We start from the raw sequence: 16,002 nt of genomic DNA on the forward strand, positions 1-16,002 counted from the left end.
ATATTTATTAGATACATGATGACAAGTGATTAGATAGGTAGGTGGGTAGACAGAGAGACTCACAAAACGTACAGCAGCACAGGACATTTGTAAGAGCTAATTAATTTAAACATGAAATTTATTACAAAATGTTCTTCATAATCAGACTTAGAACTCTGTGATCTTTTTCACAGGTCTCTTTCTTTCCCTTGGAACTGCAAACAGGACCACATTTGAGATACTGTCCTTAGTATTTGATGCACATATTGCATTCAGATGATTCGCTGTTAAAATTCAAACAAATCCAATTGATGCATAATATTTAAGTGAAAGAACAAAGTATGTCTTTATTCTTTAGTGATTTTATGAGCTTATACTAATTATACAAAGCAATGGGTTTCACTGTGACCTTGTCACACATCATGTAATATATTCCACCCATTGTCACCATACATAACATTCTCTTACCTCCTCCCAGGTGTTCCTCTACTTGACTCCTTTTAAGGATTTCTGATGCTCCAGACTTATTTAAAAAAAAAAATGCGATTTAACTGGGCGGTAGTGGCGCATGCTTTTAATCCCAGCACTTGGGAAGCAGAGGCAGGTGGATCTCTGTGAGTCTGAGATCAGCCTGGTCTACAGAACTAGTTCCAGGACAGGCTTCAAAGCTAAAGAGAAACCCTGTCTCACAAAGAAAATATACGATTTACATTGTAAGAAAAATTCTTACCCTGAATACAAAGTCAGGTGACAAAATAAAATATTAAAAATACACACTGTGTGTTTAAAGACAATCAGCCTTCTTAGCAGTAAAATTTAATTTGCTGAGTCCAAGAAGGAGAAATATAATTATTTTCATTCTTTAAAAAAAAAAAATCTTGGTTAGTAGGCAAGTTACTTGACATAGTAATGTTAAATGTGTACTACGACACACAGAGGTCATGTTTGAGTTCTGAAGAATGCCTATGCAACATGCTCTAGCATTTGTGTCTTCAAAATACAACGATCAAAAAAATGTTTAAAGTATAATTTTATTGTAGGATTAAAATTAAGGTTCGGGATATTTCAAAGTAGTGGAACATCTTTAGTTAAGCACTTTGATTATTTGCGACAGCTGGTATTTTCTAATCCTCTCCCCCCCCCCACCCGTACATAAGCTTCTTCCAGTGTACACTTTCTGCTAAAATTGAGAGTCAAGAAAGAATCACACTTCTGCTTCCTGCTGATAGCTTCAACCCAAAATAGCAAGCAGCGAAGGCAAGCTTCTGTGAAGGCTTAGGCAGAGCACATTCACTAGTAATACTTGCGTGTCTCCGTATTTTCTTTCAGAAAGATTTTCCTTGTTTCTTTGGTGGTCTGACCGGCATCCTCTAATGCCTAAACAGTCCTCAAGGAAAACAATATGTACTGAAAACTCAGCTTTCTTCAGTTGAAGCGGGAGCTGAGACAACAAACAAAGGACATGAAATCCACCAGTGCAGACGTGTTTTATGGTTTGGATACGCACATATCTCCCAGGGGTTTCGTGTGACGAAGGTCCCCAGCTGGTGAATCCTATCATTGACAGTTGTTGGATCATGTGATCTCTGACCTAATTAACAGGGGTGTTCACTGATGGATTCATAATTCGATAGCATTGTTGAGAGTGGAGGCTTTGGGTGGAGGCAGCAAGTTCCCAGAGGTATACCTTTGAAGGGTGTGTCTTGTCTCTGACGTCTTTCTGTCGTAAGCGTTGGGATGACACACGTTGGGGTGACATCTATTGCAGTCTAGTCACAATGGGTTTGTACGTTCCAGGGGAGGGGCGTGTGGCTAAGAAATGTTAGGCGGAATAGACAGAGATACAAAAGAAATACAGAGACATAGTACCAGGAGGGCAACTCAGTAAATACTGAATACTGGGTCTGCCCATGTTTATTTTCCATATGCTTTTATACCCCAGTACTAAAAGGGGGGAAAACGCAAAAGACTGCTTTAACATGATACAAAGGAGAAGCAGTTACTTGAGACATCAAGTCACTTTTATTTCCTGGGTTAAGCTTTTTGGAGGGGGTGTGGATTGAGACAGGGTTTCTCAGTAGCTATGGAGCCAGTACTGGGATTCGCTCTGTGGACCAGACTGGCCTCGAACTCACAGAGCTCTGCCTGCCTCAGCCTCCCGTGTGCTGGGATTAAAGACGTGCACCACCACCGCCTGGTCTGAGTTAAACATTTTGATGTTTTGGGCAGGATCTGCAGCAAATGCACCCTAGGCCAAGTATCTTGTAGGCAGACACTCCCTATGTCAAACCTCCTATTTTAAAAGAAGGAGCAGAAGTATGCTTTAATTCTCTGACCTTTGGTCAGGGTGGAGTGTATCCACCTCCCTGGGCCATTTTAGTGCCCCAAACACCAAGTAACCACACCCTAGGTCAGGACCTCCTGTTTGTAGCCATGGCTGTTACACCTGTTGTCAACAACACTGAAAGAGCAAACTCTCTGACCTTTAGTCAAAGTGGAACAGGACTCACATCTGTGGGCCCACACCTTCCTATCTGACTTTCTACTTCCAGGTTATCACAAGGGGAATACTTTCCTCTGCCATCATGACATTTCTGCCTTGCCATGGACTTGAAAGCAACCAAGCCAGCTGATGATGGATTGAAACTCCTGGGCCAGATGATTAAAAAAACAAAACAAAACAACAAAAACAACAAAACAAAAAACCCTCTCCTGATTTCAGTTCCTTTTCTGAGTTATTTTCTCAGTCATGGAAACTGACTAAGGCACAAGTATCAGTGAATAAAAATGAGAGGGACTGGAAAGATGGCTTTGCAGTCAAGACTACTGGCTGCTTGTGGTGGTTGGATTAAGAATGGCCCCTACAGGGTCATGTATTTGAATGTGTAGATGTGGCCTTGTTGGAGGAAGTGTGTCACTAGGGAGGGGCTTTCAGGTTTTAAAAGTCCAAGCCAGACCCAGTGTGTGTCTCTCCTCCTACGGCCAATGGATCTGGGTGTGGAACTCTCAGCTCCTTCTCCAACACCATCTCTGCCTTTGTGCTGCCATGCTCCCCACCGAGATGACAATGGACTAAGCCTCTGAAACTGTAAGCAAGCCCCCATTAAATTAAAACTCTTTTATAAGAGTTGTGTTGGTCATGGTGTCTCTTCACAGCAATAGAATACTAAGACACTGCTTTTCTAGAGACCTGGGTTTCGTTCCCAGCATCCATGTGGCAGTCGACAACCATCTGTGACTTCAATACCAAGGGATCTGACACGCTTATCTGGCCTCTGTGGGCAGCAGGCACACAAATGCCACACAGACACATCTGCAGGCAAAACACTCATACACATTTAATAAAAAAATAAAAATAAATGTAACTTTTAAGATGAAGTCTAGAAATCAGGCTTTTAAACTCAAACATTTTGAATTAATATTTCAAAGCAAAGTCATAATTCATATCAGGCATGCTTGTATGTGCTAATCATTTAGTATTTGTGTGTGTGTGTGTGTGTGTGTGTGTGTGTGTGTGTAATGCTGAGGGGTCAAACACAAGATTTTCATGTGCTAAGTAAGCACTCTACCATACTGTGCCTATCTACTGGCATTTTTCAGTAGGTAAATGCCACTGGTAAGCGAGACATAATTATATTCAAATTAATTATTACCCCCAAGAAGAAGAAAACTTGTTTCTCCCTCCCCTTGCCCTGTATGTGCATACGTGTGAGCATGCATGTGCGTGTGTGTGTGTCTGTGGTGTGTGTAAATCAGAGGTCAACTTCAAATGTCTTCTTAAATCATTCCTCTATTATTTTGAGACAGGTTCTCTCGGTGAATCTGGAGCTCATGAATTAACTAGATCAGCTGGCTGACAAGCCCCAGGAATTCTTTTGTCTGTCTCTCTACTCCCCTGCTCTAAGATTACATGTGTGCTCATTGTTTTTTCTGTTCTGTTTCTTTTTTTTAAATGCAGATATTAGGGATCCCAACCCAAGTCCTCAAGCTTGTGTAGTAAGCACATTACTGACTAAACCCTCTCCCCTGCCCCTTTATCTCTCAGTTTTAAGGATACTGATGTGAAGGTTGACTCCAAAAAGGATGGCAGATCTTCCTTGTAGATTATTTGTCCTAGGGAAAATAAATTTAACTATGAATTACATCACATTTCCTAACATAGATCCTTGGTACAAAGAAAAATTCCTTCCAAAAATACATTTGCAAAATTGGGTGTGGTAGTGCATGCCTCTCCCCAAAATACTTTTGCAAAATTGGGCATGACAGCGTGTGGCTGTAAACCCAATACTCAGAAGGTGGGAGTAGGAGGATAGCCAGTCAAAGTTATCCTCAGATACATAGCAAATTCTAAGCCAATTTAGACGACAAGGGAGCCCATCTCAAAAAATCCAAAAATAGTTCTTTGTGTGCTAGCGCATGCCTTTAATCAGGAGGCAGAGGCAGGTGGATCTCTGTGAGTTCCAAGGCCAGCCTGGTCTATATAATGAGTTCCAAGATAGTAAAGGTTACACAGGGAGACCCTCTCAAAAAAAAAAGGGGGTGGGGAGAAAAAAGAAAAAAAAAAGCAAGCAAGAGCCTGGACAAAAGAATTAAATTCATTTTTTAAAAAAAAATCCAAAAATAAAGTAAAAATAAAAACAAGTTTGCCTTCCCTGTAATTCTAAGGGAAACTATACTAAGTGCAAAACTGTACCACACAGATTCCAACCCTGTTATAATACTGTGGAACCCATTCATTCATTCAGCAAATATCAAGCAATTAAATTTTTATTGTTTTTAAAATGTCGTAGAAAATCTTCCAACCCTTGATAGTTTACAAAGGCTATGATTTCTACCTTGTACTTACAGTCAATGTACTAATAACATTGCCAATATCTATACTACTAGGGAATTTATCTCACAAGGACTTGGAATTATACATTTCAATATTTCAGCCATACTTATGGCCACCAGAAGTTAAATGATAAGTACTCTTTGCTGTGCTTGCTTGACTGGTCTCGATTTTATTTTATTTTATTTTTTTATTTTTTTTTATTTTTTTGGTTTTTCGAGACAGGGTTTCTTCTGTAGCTTTTGGAGACTGTCCCGGAACTAGCTCTTGTAGCCCAGGTTGGCCTCGAACTCACAGAGATCCGCCTGCCTCTGCCTCCCGAGTGCTGGGATTAAAGGCGTGCGCCACCACCGCCCGGCTCGATTTTATTTTTGTTCATGGGGAGGGGCATGATCTCATGTACACCCCGCTTGCCCCAAACTAACTATGTAGCCATGGATGATCTTAACTTCTGCATATTGAAATTATAGGTGTGCATAAAGACACGTTTATATATATAGTCGTATTTATACATACAGCACATTTAATATATATGTACATAATACCATATTTAAACACACACCACACATTTACCATATAAAAGACACATTTTTTAATGAAGTGCAGAGAATCAAATCAGGACTTTGCACTTGCTAGGTAAGCACTCCACCATCAGCACTGCACTGGCAGTCTCAGGGATTGTTTTGGTACATTATGCATGATGCATTAAGATCCATTTCATATGGAGTCTCAGCATCATACCATTGAATCTGCAGAGAATGCTTCTAAGAATGTGGGTATAACGCATTCTTGGTTTGACATATTTTCCAGTCTTCATTCTGTGGAGTGTTCACGTTATATTTTATGAACCATTTCAAATAACTCTTTTTTTAAAAAAATATAGAAACATACTATACTAGAAATTGTCGGTGTGATTAAGAGAAGTCAAAGAGGAGCTTGGAGTGGTGGTTCACACCTGTAACCCCAGTAACTGAGAGATGGAAGTATGAAGAACATGAGGTTGGACCAGTCTGGGCCACACAGTGAGATCCTGGTCTCCCCCTTTCCTGCAATCATATAACAGAGAGAGAATGAGAAAGACACAGAGAGTGAGAGAGACACATACACACACACACACACACACACACACACAGAGAGAGAGAGAGAGAGAGAGAGAGAGAGAGGCAGAGAGAGAGAGGCAGAGAGAGAGAGAGGTCAAAAATGTGCTGGCTATTACAAGAAGCTAATGTGGTAGGCTGAAGATATTCCCCTAAAATATGCCCATGGCCTACTCCCCAGAACCTGTAGCCCTTGTTTTCAGACAATGGGATTATCTTGATTTGTCCAGATGAGCTTTGAATGTCATGGGAGTGTCCTTATAAGAGACCTACAGAGAGATATTTGCAAAGACTGGCTGAGGAGGCAATACAGAGACAAGGACAAAGATTGGAGTGATGGGCTCACAGACCAAGAAAGTCAAGCAATGCCAAAAAAGCTTTCAGAAGCTAAGAGACAGGCAAGGAAATAAGGAAGGAGGGATGGGACGAAGGAAGAAAGGGAAGGAAGGAGAGGGAGAGAGATGTAGAGAGGGAGGAAAGGAAGAAAGGAAGGGACCAGAGGAATTCTGATTAAAGGGATTAATTCATATGATGTGGCAGTAGGCAAGTCCAAGACCTATGGGACAGGTCAGCCGGGTTTTTGTTGTTGTTGTTGTTTGTTTGTTTTTTTGGTTTTTGGGTTGTTTATTTGTTTTTTCTGCTTTTTTTAATATTTTAAAAATTTCCATCTCCTCCCCTCCTCTTCCCCCTTCCCTCCCCTCCCTTCCACCCATACCCCCACTCCCTCCCTCTCCAGGCCAAAGAGCCATCAGGGTTCCCTACACTATGTTAAGTCCAAGGTACTCCCAACTCCCCCCAGGTCCAGGAAGGTGATCAACCAAACTGACAAGGCTCACACAGAGCCCGTCCATGCCGTAGAGTCCAAGCCCATCGCCATTGTCCTTGGTTTCTCAGTCAGCCTCCACCATCAGCCACATTCGGAGAGTCCAGTTTGGTCGCATGGTTTCTCTGTGTAACAGTCCTAGCTGTCCTGGAACCAGTTCTGTAGACCAGGCTGGTCTCGAACTCACAGAAATCTACCTGCTTCTGCCACCCAAGTGTTAGGATTAAAGCCGTTTATCACCACTGCCAACTAGGCCAGCAGTTTTGAAACCCGCGAAAACAGAGGGAAGACAGATTTCCTTCTTCCTTATATGGGGTATTCGCCAGAGAAGACTGCTCAGATATGAGTTGAAGCCAGCCGGTGAATACACTGAGTGTTCAGGACAAACTGACATAAAGTTAGCCACCTCAGCGTCTATTCAAACTAGGATTCCAACTGAAGGAGCACGGGCAGTGTAGGACCGAGTTCTCCAGAGCAAAAAAGAAAGGAATGAAAGACGCAGCACAACTGAGCTGAGGGTTGGCAGAGAGAACAGAGAAAGCTGATGTGGTAGCTCACAGCTGCAGTTCCGGTGTCTGGGAGACCTGGGAGGCACAAAGATTTGTAGCCACCCTGGGCTATGATGTATGTTAGACACCAGCCTGGGGCTGCAGAGTGAGACACTTTCCCCCCAAAAGATGGAGGCTGCTGAGGAATGAACTCTGGAATGGATCTGCTCTGTAAATTGTCGTTTTAACCCACGGATCCCCTCTATATTTGACATTAAGATGAACATGGTGTCCTGGTGAGTTCAGAGTCCATCTTGGTAAGGGACAGGAAGCTGGTGAGACCCATAGACAGTTGACGGGTACCTGCCAGTGCAACATCTGAGCCATGAGGACACCAGGAAGCATACAGAAGCAGGATCAACACTGATTGCAAAACCAGGGTGACAAGAAATGAATCCCAAATAAATACAGTAATACCCAGGAGCCCAGGACGCAGACAAAACCACAACTCTATGTTTAAGCCTTTGTTTTAGGGGGTAAGGTAGAAGAATAGTGAAGGCACACTCCTTACCCGATCTAAAGTAGCACCCACCGTTCCGGAGAGGGTGAAAATAGAGGGACTTTTGAGAATTGCTAACAGGAACAAAAAGTGAAGAGTAAAAGTCTGAAAGGTGTGTGTGTGTGTGTGTGTGTGTGTGTGTGTGTGTGTGTGTGTGTGTGTGTGTGTTATGGAGAACAGAGGTCAACTATGGCTGTTGTTCCTCAGGGTCTATTCATCTCAGTTTTTGAGACAGGGTCTCTCACTGGCACATGGGGCTTGCGGTTTAGGCTAAGCTGGCCACCAGGCCCCAGGGAGTCAGCCTGTCTCCACCATCTCAGTGCTGAACTGCAAGCATGTACCACCTCCACACTGGGCTTTTTCACATGGGCGCTGCACATGGGTCTCAGGTCCTCATTTTACTAACTAAACCATCTCCCCAGCGTTGAAGGATCAGCCAACTTTTGCGAGAACCTTTGAAAGACTCTGGGCACAAATAGAGTTGCTTTATAGCCCAGGTCCAGAGTTACAGAGAGACGCTACCAATCTGAAGGCGACATGGTAGCCTCAGCATAAACACTGTCACCAGGAGGAACTTCAAGTATTTTCACAACATCTCGGTTGTTACAGATACCTCAGAATGCTATGTCACGACTTCAAAGTTATGATAATTTGGAGGCCTGGTGGGTTATTTTATCTGCGATAAAGAGTCTATGTATTACTTTGTCTTCATTTTTAAACACATTTTGATGTTTTTCAGTACATCCAATTTCCTTTGCAATCCTATATATTTTGTTCGATTCATTGAACCATTGTTCTAAGAGGTAGTCAAAATGTTTATTAGAGTTTACTTTGTTCAAGCCGCAAACGCCTAACTTTAAAAGTACTTGAGAGTAATTGAGGGGAAGGAGATGTGGAACAGATTAAGGTATTAATTTGAATCACAACAGACAGGCCACAGAAACACTGATGAAAGGCAAGCTGCGAGCTCGGGAAACAGACTGTTGGAAAGGTTTCCTCGTGCTGTGTAATTTCTTACTGTTACTATTCTGATTGCTCTATAATCAGGCTGACAAATGACTAGTACAGGGCAGATCCAAACAAGTGAATTCTGCTTTACTTTAGAAATCTCGCTCCTCCTCTTTGTGCAAAGTCTTATGGAATTTTAATGGCCCTGCCACCCCTTAGGCCATCTATCTATCCCTTTATACAACTGACAGAAGCTTGGTAATTTTTCTCATCGTTTAGATGAGACTGGGTATAATAAATTACCCAGAAGCTTAGAGAACATTTATTCATCTATATTCATTTAAAAAAAAACAACTGTCTTCACGATCATCACAAGCATGGTGATTTATAAATGTATGGTTTTGATAATAAGATACCTGAAGCAAAAGAGGAGATAGAAAAAAATTAAGTCTACCAAAATTTGTAGAACTTACCCTTCTATATGATTTTGTATCGCAATTTGAACCTCAAAGTAAAAGTGAAGCAAATGAATAACAAGACTTCAGATGAAGACCCATCCATTATAGACAGCTAGTGGCACAAATCTCACTACCACCAACGTGAAAAAGCTGTAAGCAAAGATTGTTCGTTTGTTTCCTGACTTCCCAGACTCAAAATAATTACACAGAAACTATGTTAATTACAACACTGCTTGGTCAATAGCTTAGGCTTCTTATTTACTAACTCTTACATCTTAAATTAAACCATAATTCTTGTCTGTGTTAGCCATGTGGCTTGATACCTTTTATCAGTGAGGCATTCTCATCTTGCTTCCTCTGCATTTGGGTGACGACTGCAAATTGAGCCTTTCCTCTTCCCCAGATTTCTCCTGTTTGGGTTACCCTGTCTATATTTCCTGCCTGGCTACTGGCCAATGAGCATTTTATTAAACCAATACAAGTGACAAATCTTTACAGGGTACAAGACCATTGTCCCACAGAAAAAAAGCCTAGAACAGTGGCTCTCAACCTTCGTAATGCTGTGATCCTCTAACATAGTTCCTCATGTTGTGGTGACCTCCAACCATAAAATTATTTCATTGCTACGTCATCTGTAATGTTGCTACTGTTATGAATTGTAATGTGGATATCTGATATGTGACATCCCTGAAGGGTTCTCATCCCACGGGTTGAAAACCACTGATCTGGAGTCAGGGAACAGGAAAGCTCCATAAGTAAGCTGGGGGAGCTGACCCAACCTGCAGCAGGAGAAACTGGTGTGATTCCCCTCTCTGCAGACCAGTGTGAAGACACGAGTGGGGAGAGAGCATTGCCACCGGTGAGGTCTTATTTCCCCCATTTCTAACTCTGGTTTCTCCAGACTGGTGTGAAACACGTGGCACAGTACAGTAGGAACAATGAAATGCAAGGTTTGGATCTGAGGGCGGTGAAGACCAAGACTCCATTCTTTCTGATCCTTCCCCAGCCACACACTATACTATCTGCCCTGATTACTGGCCATTCACCCAACAGCAACACTTACAGCGATAATACTGCTCTGACCATCATTTTCCTTCCTTCCAAAAATTAGGTCAAGAACATATCCTTCCATACTTTGACACTCGGCAGTTTTTTTGTTTATCATTTTTATCGTACGAACATTTAAAATCACAATCTATGTACCTTCTAAAGAGAAATTTTCTTTTCTGTTTGACATGAAACAAAAGGAAGGAAGGAAGGAAGGAAGGAAGGAAGGAAGGAAGGAAGGAAGGAAGGAAGGAAGGAAGGAAAAGAAGCAATGCCTTTTCCCTCCAACCCCTGCTCCCCCCCCAAAAAAATAAAGCTATAGGCAGCATTTAATAACCGAGTTTATGGTTGGAGGTGTAGCTCAGTCTGTAAAGTGTGGTCTCTCAAGTCCACAGAGCCACATAAGCCGGACATGGTGACATATGTGTGTAATCCTGGGCAAGTGAAGAAGGATCAGGAGATCCTCGTGGTGAGCACCAGGCCTTCTTGGGCTACGTAAAATCTTTCCTTAAATTAAGTGAGAGAGAGAGAGAGAGAGAGAGAGAGAGAGAGAGAGAGAGAGAGAGAGAGAGAGAGCGAATGTTTAAACAGGCATTCATCTTTGTTTACTGATGTATTATTTTAAACACCCTGGAAATGGAACCAGCCTAGATGTCCATCTACAGAGCAACAGAGAAAGAACATGTGCTACAGATACACAATAGCACTTGATGCAGCCATGAAGAAAAGTATGACATTTGCATGAAAATGTATGCAACTGGAAATCATTTTGCTACATGAAATAAGACAGACTCAGAAAAAAACAAACACTGTGTGTTTTCAGTTATATAAGGAAACTAAAATTAGACTTAGGTGTGTGTGCGGGGGGTGGGTGGAATCATGAAACTAGAAAGAGGGTCATGAGATGGGAGGAACAGATCCTAGGGGAGTAGAGAAGATAGTCAGAGATGGAAGACACACACGAAGGAAACTGAAGGGAAACTGGGGGAGGACTCAGCCTGCTGGAGAAGGGTGCTGGTGAAGAGGAGGTCAGTGGGAAAGGGGACAAGAGTAATGATACTTATAATGAAGCTATCACGATGAAACCCATTACTGTGTAGGCTACCCTAAAAATTGATTGCAAAAAAAAATTCATCAGCATCAACTCCCAGATGTTGAAGTCAGTGATTAGCAAATCTACTATGGCTGTCACCAAGCCCTTAAGGGGTAGGTGTTATGAAAGCTACCTGAATCCTCTTTAGCGCTACATAAAGTAGTTGAGGCTGTAATCCATTCATCTCTATGAAACCTCCCCTAATGTGTCAGCTAAGGAAATTAAAATCTTAATTAAGCCCTTTTCATTAGATGTAGCAATGAAGACAGTACTAGCCAGAATAATGTAATAAAATAGCCAGAATAATGTAATAAAATAACTGTGACACAGGAAACAGCACCATCACAATCCAAAAATGCCAATCAATCATTTCTTACAGTGGCACCTGGAATACCCATAATCCCATGTGAAAATCCAGAGATTACTGCTGGGCCTTGAACAACCAACGTATTTTATGACAAATATGTCATCCCTTCATCAGACCCATTGTTTTGTCTACCTAGCAACTATTTTCCAGATTGCCTCACCTCATTGCCTAATTTGCCCGGCTCCAGAGGATTCACAGTGTTCCTATGTGAGATTGCCCAGCTGTGGTTAATCTGTTTGAGGGTAAATACCTGACCTTATCCGAGTCTACTGTTCCCTTCCTCATGGGTTTTTTGTTTGTTTGCTTAATTGTTTTTTGGTTTTTTGTTTTTTGGGTTTTTTTTTTTTTTTTTTTTTTTTTTGGTTTTTCAAGACAGGGTTTCTCTGTAGCTTTGGAGCCTGTCCTGGAACTAGCTCTTGTAGACCAGGCTGGCCTCGAACTCACAAAAACAAGCAAGCTCCAAAGCTACACAGAGAAACTCTACCTTGCAAAAAAAAGAAAGCAACAAAGACAAAAACCAACCTCATAATTTATATTGATTTATTTAATGAAATTTTGTTTATGTAATATTTAATGTATACATTATTTACATATTAAATGTTTCTATTTCAGATGTAAATTTTATAAACTTTTAATCTATTTCTTCTAAAACACATCTTTTCAGTGTCAAAAATGCCTTCAGAGGTTTGATGTCAACGTTCTGTTCATAAGAGCACATTTTTAATTGTTTAAGATCTTTGTTCATATTCTCTAAAGTCTTAGTTCACCAAGAATTTTTCAATTCACATATTTAAAATGTCCACTTTGAGTCATGTTATCGGAGGCCACTTGTTTGTTCCTGGCTGCTCAGCTTCAAAATAACCACACTGAAACTGTATTAATTAAATCACAGCTTGACCTATTAGCCCTAGATTCTTATTAGTTAGCTCTTACATCTTAATTTAACCCATTTCTATTAATCTGTGTATCACCACGTGGCTGTGGCTAACTGGCAAGGTTCCATCCAGGGTCTGTCTCTGGTGGGGCTACATGGCGTCTCCTGACTCTGCCTTCTTTCTCCTAGCATTCAGTTTAGTTTTCCCCATCTAGCTCTACTTCCCTATCACAGACCAAGCCAGCTTCTTTATCCATTAACCAATAAAACCAGCACATATACAAAAGGACTTCCCACACCAGAGTCAGACAATGAATTTGATGATATGGACTCAAATATGAAAGGAATCTGATAATACAGTGGAAGAAAAATGTGAAAATCACTAATTAAGATTTAGTGTGCCAAGAGGTATAAATTAAGTACTTATTTACCCTTCTTGGCTATATATATATATATATATATATTCCCTAGTTTTTCTAAAAATTTCTTCTTCAGATTGTCCTATATATAGTTATATGTTTTCTTTTTCTTCACCCAATGAAGTTGAACATTCTCATATGATCTTGGGTTCCACCTCCACTTTGTCCATGAGGACAAAAAAAAAACTGTAACAAAAAATCTAAAGTAATCTGTGCAAATTACAGTGCCTTAGTATGCAGACCCTGAAACAACCTCCAATGGCTCTTGTCCTATCGCCCAATATATGTGAATAAAACATTTAAATTTCTTCACACTGAATGGGGTTGACATGTTTTAGGGTGAGAGCCTAGCTTCTAATGGCTAAGCCATGTCTCCAGCCCTAGGGTGCTGAGTCTTGTAACAGTTAAGACATTAAGGGAAAATAGAATATGACAACCATCACTTGATTATCACAGAAACTACAACGTCTACCTTGCCCTTAAAATTGTTTCCTCCCCTGCAGTGGTTCTCAACTTGTGGGTCTCAACTCCTTTAGGGACTGAATGACCCTCCCACAGGGGTTGCCTAAAACACTGCAATTCATAAGAGCAGCAAAATTATAGTTATGAAGTAGCAATGAAAATATTTTATGGTTGGAGGGTCACTACAACATGAGGAACCGTATTAAGGGTCAAAGCATTAGGAGGGTTTTCAACCTTCTATGGGAAATCAGATACCATCTCATGAAAACACTGCAAATGTCATCTCACCAATGAGATTGCTCTCCCTCCTTAACAAAAAGCATTTAGAATCTGATAATTGTGCAGTGTATCAACTTGGCTAGGAGGCATTTACTTTCTTGTATATTTCATTAGCATGGGCTACAAGAAGGCTTCTTGTGAGATTTGTGAGAAGGTAGGGCAGTGTCTTAGTTAGGGCTTCTATTGCTGTGAAGGGACACCATGACCACAGCAACCCTTATAATGAAAAACATTTAATTGGGTAGCTTACAGTTCAATTAGTCTATTACCATGGTGGAACATGGCAGCATGCAGCAGACCTGGTGCTGGAGAGGCAGTTGAAAGTTCTACATCTTGCTCAGGAAACAGGAAGTGAACTGTTTCACTAGGCATGGCTTGAGCATATACAGACCTGAAAGCCAGCTTCCACAATGACACACTTCCTCCAACAAGACCACACCTACTCCAAGAAGGCCTAATGGTGTCACTATGTTTGGAGACCATTTTCTTCAAACCACTACAGGCAGTGATAGCCAGTGTACAGTTCATATGTATGTAGTTACTAGTCTGATAACTCTTACTTATTAATTTAACCCATCTCCATTAATCTGTATCACCACAGGGCTTTGGCTTACCGGCTAAAGTTCTGGCGTCTGTCTCAGGCGGGGCTACATGGCTTCTCTCTGACTCTGCCTTCTTTCTCCCAGCATTCAGTTTAGTTTCCTCTGACTACATAAGTTCTGCTCTGCACAGGCCCAAGACAGTATCTTTATTAACCAATGCTATTCACAGCATACAGAGGGGAATCCCACCTCTCTCTCTCTCTCTCTCTCTCTCTCTCTCACACACACACACACACTCAATGTTCTTAAGAAACATATATATATATATATATATATATATATATGAGATTCCAACATGGTGTTGACAAATAAATAGTTTTTTATCAGATGGAAGCACGTTGTGGGAGGAAAATGCTCTAAGCTAAGAAATATCCAAAGCCAAAGAAGTATGTATAATACACTAGAAAATTTGTTTTTCTTAGAACACAAACTGCAGAGATAAAAACTTAAAATGATATTAGAAACCAAATACTGAAAGGTTTTATATACTCCCCCCAAAAGAAGCTTAGACTTTAATCTTAAAAGCAAGAATACACATACACACAGACACAGACACACACACAGACACACACACACACACATACACACACACACAAATTGAATTGCCAAATTCTCTTCCAAAAAGACAAATTAAAAATGTAGATTCCAAAGTCCCAACCCATTCAAAGTCTGTAATGGAGCATACAAATTAGCAAGTGCAATATACCATCCAAACAATTTTGGTCAAAGGTGATTTCAGAACTGTACTCTGCTGAGCACTGTAGTAGGATGGAAGCCAGCAGAGGCGTATAGGCATGCAGGCCCTTTGATGAGACCTGACTCTCTGAAATATCACTCTACATGCAGTGCATGAAGATAGTCAGAAAGGGGGCTGGAGAGATAGAGGGCTCAGAGGTTAAGAGGGCTGGCTGCTCTTCTAGAAGCCATGAGTTCAATTCCCAGCAACCACATGGTGGCTCATAACCATCTACAATGAGATCTAGTGCCTTCTTCGGGCATGCAGGCAAACATGCAGGCAGAAGACTGCATGCATAATAAATAAAGTCTTTAAAAAAAGATAGTGAGGAGGAAAGGAAACCTGGACACAGACTTATTAGGATGTCAGTATAATGATGTAAATGAGGGGTAGTGGCAGTGTTGATGAAGGCTGAACAAACTATATAGAGAGGTAACACTTAGAAAGTAAATGCTACGTAGTCATGAGGTTCATGAACTCCTGATCCTCCTCCCTTTGCCTTCAACATGCTGACATTACAGGCATGTGGCACTATACCCAGATCCTCCTATTTTTAAATGACCTTTTACTTATTGTGTGAGGCATGACACATATGGAGGTCAGAAGACAGTTCTTGGAAGTCAGTTCTCTCTTCCCACCATATGGGTTCTGAGGAGCCAACTGCATTTGTGGGCTTTGCAGAAGTGCTTTTGCCTGCTGAGCCACCTCACCAACCCTCTCCCAACTATTTTAATGAACTATCACAGAGAATTTCTCACCACAGAGAGGCATCTGATGGGCAGATACGGGGGAATACATTGAAGGCTGTGTAACTCATCTCATTATTTCCTCTTCCTTTGACATCTGTTAACCCAGAGAACGTAAATGTTGTGAGCGAATGCCAGACCAGAATACTGAAGGAGGTTCGAGGGCAAGGCAGAAACTGGAAGGCTGTCCAGGT

Source organism: Arvicola amphibius, chromosome 3 (assembly GCF_903992535.2).
Source record: "Arvicola amphibius chromosome 3, mArvAmp1.2, whole genome shotgun sequence".
Taxonomy (NCBI): domain Eukaryota; kingdom Metazoa; phylum Chordata; class Mammalia; order Rodentia; family Cricetidae; genus Arvicola; species Arvicola amphibius.